Source organism: Cynoglossus semilaevis, chromosome 8 (genome assembly GCF_000523025.1).
Source record: "Cynoglossus semilaevis isolate Cse_v1.0 chromosome 8, Cse_v1.0, whole genome shotgun sequence".
Taxonomy (NCBI): domain Eukaryota; kingdom Metazoa; phylum Chordata; class Actinopteri; order Pleuronectiformes; family Cynoglossidae; genus Cynoglossus; species Cynoglossus semilaevis.
The window spans coordinates 7,093,422-7,099,047 of NC_024314.1; the positions used below are offsets into that span (position 1 = coordinate 7,093,422).

General features: G+C 40.3%; 1 protein-coding gene across 6 annotated transcripts in view; it reads right to left on the bottom strand.

The window, feature by feature from the left end:
• Positions 1–5,626, bottom strand: part of LOC103381894 (rho GTPase-activating protein 44-like) — a 49,501-nt gene that overhangs the window by 43,431 nt on the left and 444 nt on the right. The gene's annotated exons all lie outside the window — the stretch shown is intronic.

Below are 5,626 nucleotides of genomic sequence, written 5' to 3' on the forward strand. Positions count from 1 at the left end.
CTAGATATACTAAAAAAACAGGATATGTTAATTTGTGATTGCTAAAACCACTCAGTTAGATTAAACTGAATTTGGACTCAGTGCTTCATAAATTTGGAGCATGACCATGAACTGACTGTGTCTATGACAATAAATCACCTGATTCCACCTACTATGGGGTATGGGGTCAGAATATAACAGCAGGCTCCAGGCAGAACATCAGAAATTGTCCTTTAAACTCCTCTGAGGGCTTTTAAGGCATATCACACACAACTCACGTGTCTTGCCGTTAAGACATGTGATTTCCCATACCATGGCATGCCATCAAACAAACATCAAAACTATTGAAGGTCTACATTTCAATGGTTATAAGCAAAACAAAAAGTTAAAGTCAGTGCAAAAATAGCTTGATTCTTCCAAGATATAGAAAAAAAAGCTAACTTGAAACCTTTTTCTGTAGGACCAAAACCAAGGAATAAATGCCAGTTTTCCACTACTTCTACTCCTCTTAACCCTTAAAATCCTATTTCAACCTGCAGATCAGCAGCCTCACTTTATCACAGATTACAAATGTTTACTCAAGGCCACCACAGAGCGTGTCCCTCATCAACATTAGTTGGCTGGTTTGCATCAGGGAGTAACAGGAAGTTGGATGTGTTTTCTCTTGGTGGTGCCACTACACTCACCCTGACAGCTCTGACTGAGACGTCAGCAGGTCAGCATCAATATATTCTACAAGCTCTTAACGAGTTCCCATTACCAAAGTGGGCTGAGGGAGTTCCCTTGGTCCTATGTGATGTAATTTCCTGTCCTGTTTTACGCCCTGCTGTTATATTAATGAAGTACTTGGTTTGCAGTGGAGAGGGTTTAACAGTGCACAGAGGCTGTCGGCTGTTTTTAAAGGAGGGGGAGTCAGTCACAGCTGAGCTAATGTTTCCAATGTTGGACACAGAATAGGTGGAGGACAGTGTGGTTGAAGTGTTAGTAATGTCGCAGAGCAGAGCAAAAGTGAGGGGCCCTGTTTGCCATGGTAACATGGGTGTAATGCAGGTCGCCACACTTACAAATGGATTTCTGTTTTGAGGCTACCTGTCCTGATAATATGACACTTTATTGATAAATGATACACTTTATTTCAATTAAAAGTGATTCAAAATCTTGTATTTGTCATTTTGAGATTTTTTTTTCTGTATCCTTGCTTTAATTTTAACTTACTGGTCAAGAAATTCACTACACATTGTATTTTGTACAACCATGTTCGTAACAAACAAAAACCCTCTAAATCCCTGACGACTGATGCTCCCTATCATTCATGAAATTATTTTATTTAAATGTACTGAAACACATTCCCTTATGCCCATTTAAAACCTTAGATATTTGTCAAAACACAGGAAAATGGTGTGAAAAACACAAAAAAGATATATGTCCACAACCAAATTATATGTAAACTGCAGAGAAATCCAGGTAATGCACAACTGAAGAATGTGTTCTACATAATACCTGTAGGTAAAAGGACAAAGTTCTTTCTGTAAGAGACAGGTGTAAAGTTCATCAGTACTGTCAGGGACATTACTTCATCTCATCATCCTCCCTCCCTGCTGCCGTCACATCATCAAACAGAGCCCAACAAGCAGGGCTGGTTACACAAGTTCTTTCCTGTGATTAACTCAATGGAAACCAAAAGTAACAACCAAGCCCAGCAATCAGCTACATGCCACCAACGTTTCCAGAAAAACCACAAATTATTTGCCACAGCTCTGCCTTCACTTAGAAACTGGTTCCTGCTGTCCAGAATAAAGAGTTAAAAACAATAACAATGTTGTTAGGTACAAAAATATTAAAGCCACGCTATTTTTCCCACTTTTTTTTCATTAGTTGTGTCATAAAACATACAATTCACTCCTTCAATCACCTAAGCTAACAGGCTGACAGTACATAATGCTTTACGGAATGAATGGAGTGTGTTTAAGCAAATACAAGCAATTCTCTCTGGGGTTGTGTTCCCTGCGGGGCTGGATACAACACAGCAACAAGGAGAAATAATAACATCCCTGCCTCTTGATGGTGAGAGAAATATATATTAATAATGTCCAACACCCCCTAAATAGAGTTTCTTCATTTTCAACTTCCTTTATTGAACCAGGACTAACATCTAGTTACTGCACTACAGGAAAACATGTTTTTATTGTGAAGTTTATCTCTCCATAAACCTATTACACAAAGCCTAAAAGTTTGGGTTTTTTTCTCACTATTTATGAATAAGCCAAAAAGTGACAAAGGCAAAAGAGGATTGGATTATTCCTCCCCCTGTATGCCGTAACTACACTGCACTCACAGTGTTACGCATTTTGATTCAGCCACACAGTTAATGCAGCATTACACAGGATTATGCAGAACAACTGTTTAGGAGGTGAATTTAACTGTGTCTGAACTGCTCTTGACCTATATATCCATTACTGAGGTAGTGCAGCAATGTCATCCTGCGAGGGGGATTTGTGGATAATTGTGTTGGTATTTTTGTTATACTGACAAAGTAGCTCAAAATCTTAATCTAATTGTAGAATCAAAGGCCAGAGATTTTAAATGAAACAGATTTTCCTTCCTTCCTGAATCTGTATTGTTGTTTGTTTCTTGTATCTCATAGTGTGTGCACCAGTAGAAACTACATTTGCAGAGCAACCAATAGAAGACGCTAACGACGATAGCACATAGAGATGCCAAGCTCACACTAGAAATCTCCACAATTACCTCAGTTTCCAGCCGTCAGGTGTCATGTCCGAGTCTCCACCCTCTTAATATGACTAATTGCTCAGACTGTTGTGCTTCTTATGATACAGGTTAGAACTCATTACCAGGATGTTCTGCATCACTGGGTTGTGCTGCTCCTGTTCTCGGGCCGATGAGAGGAAATAAACAAGCACCTTGCCATCCACACACACACATGCCACCATATGTTTTTAGTCATTCTTCTACTCAGGAATTATTAGTTGGTTACATCTCTTAAGGTGCATTTTGTCCCATAGAGTATCAGTGTGGCACAAATCCAGTAGTTTCTTTTGGAAAGGCTAAATGTTCTCTGGGGAATTCTGGTACCTTTGCCAAGTCCACTCCGCTGAGCATTAGCTGTAGTAATACCTTCTTCATTGATTACCTAGCAGCTCTGCCTACAATAAGCATTGATGAGCAGATAGTAGCAGTACAGGAGAGCTTGACACAAAGGTGTGATAACTGCCATAAATTACTGCCATCAGCCGAGCTACCAAACAGATGATGTATCATAACCTTATAATCTCCAGGAAGTGATGAGCTGCAGGTGAATTTCTAATTAACATGTTCTAATCTTACTGAACTAAGAGGAACACGACCATGATTCTCTATTAGAAGCTCTCCACCAGGTGCAGAGGAATTAAACAACACTTGATCCAAATTGCCAAGGGTGTGATGTTGACACTGACTTTTTTTTTTTACACGTGGAGGGTGGAGTGGACAAATAAAAGAAAAGACAATGACTTGACAAAGCCTATTGAGAGCAATCGTCTAGCTACGCCTTTTCAATTGGAAAGAAACTGACATACATATGTGGATCAGATTGCGGTTTCTAAGAGCATTTGACAATAAGAATACACCACCAGTGTTCAAATATATCTGTGGCATTTATCCTTTCAACAATTACACACTTTAAATTTGAATTATGTGCATTGTGAATTTGCAGCTTCAGTGCAACCAGAAATTACTGAGGTGAATCTATCCATCATTCGTCAACCGTGACTTGTCACCATTTTTAACATGAAGTCTAGATAAATATCTAAACAAAAGAAGCCCTTTCTGAGCCAACAACCACATTAAACAATCGCTGTTACCAAAAACTCATTTGGGCACAATGTTTGGTACCAATACAAGAAGAAACATGTTAACAACATGTTAAAGACAGAAGTGACTCAGTGGAAGAAAAAAACCTTTACTGCATCTAGTAGAAATTTCTGTTCACTCTAGTAAAGAGGTAAACATGCAAAATAACACAAACAGGGTCTTCATAACATGCAGGGCTAAAGACTAATCGTCTCCCAATGATGAGAGGAACATGTGTTTGGGACAGATATGTTTATCAGACACCTCCGGGACAAAAGGTCACAGGTAAATTAACCAGACACTCAACACTGACAACTGTGGCTCTAAAAAGTTGGTTTGCCAACCTATCATATCACTGGTCCATCTCCTCTCTCAGACTCAGCCTGTGGGCATGCACTGCCTGTGATGGCACACAGCATCAAGTACCAGTATCGTGTCTGTTCGAGCCAACTTCCCCAAGGTCTGAGGTTCCTTAAGGACAAACTGAAAATGAGGGTTTTAATAGTTGCTGGACTGTAAAGAGTGCTACACCGGATGTTTGAGTCACAAGACCATAGACGGAGATCAATACGTACTAATTAGAGCGTGTATGTGGGTCACTGTAACACAGGAGGTACAACAGATACATGAATATGCTGTCAGAGACAATCAATTTTTACTTTAGTCTGCTGCTTTCATCACCACGATCTCACCCAGTTCCTCCCCTTCTTCTTCTGCTACACCCATACACTTCATGAATACACTTATAACACATCTCTGGGGTCATTCTTTTTGTTGCCTCTCCACCTTAATCTCCAACAAACCATGTCCACCTTAATCACGCTGCATACAAATACCAGCATCCTAAACCCTGCTGCTCCAGTTCAATCTGGAGGCAAATCATCACAGCTTATTATCAATAATAATAGATAATTAATAATAATAAGTAACGGTAAAGGTAATGGTAGTGCCATTCAGGATATGGGTGGGCATCTATGGAACCACCATTATTGAGATTCTCCTGTAGGATTTTTTGAATAAACTATATCTGTGCTACAATCTATGGAGCCGTTTGTCTACTTTTAGTCAGCTGGTTAAAAATATCACCAAGATTTACTAGATTTACTAAAATGAGTGATTGACAGTTTGGACATCCAGTTGGATACTGGTTACAGGTAAACCTCCAGAAGGTGCAGGACAAACTAGCATACCACAAAGGTTTGAACAAGCCATCCCAGCTTACACCTTGCACAGTTCTCCAGTTCATCAGAGGGTCACACAGAGACAAGACAATTTACCATTCATTTACAAATCATGGGGATTTCTGACTGTGGGAGGAGGCCAGAGTATAGAGAGAAAACGCATGCATACATAGGTAGAACAAACCGAGAGCCTATCGGTTACCAACAGGAATTGAACCAGCAATCTCGCTCTAATGCAAGAACAATAGCAACACTTCCGCTGTGTGGCTCAGCAGCTTTGATTAATAAGAAGATGAGGTAGGATTTTAAACAAAATTCGTTCATCAATATAAGTCAGTGCCCTGACTCTGCCTCAGCAGGGTGCCTGGGGGCGCTACCTTAGAGCCTTCTATCAGTGATTACCAGCCCTGCTCCCTGGTAGCACATCTTCTTCCTCCTCTCTCCTCATCTGTGTTACTGCTGAGACCAATCAATCACACACAGCGTTGACGCTGTAGCCATGACCTACACTGACAGTTAATGCGTTGTGTAAATCTAACCGGCAGAGAGAGAGAGAGAGAGAGAGAGAGAGAGAGAGAGAATGACTGAATGCTATACAGCAGTCGGCCGTATGAAGG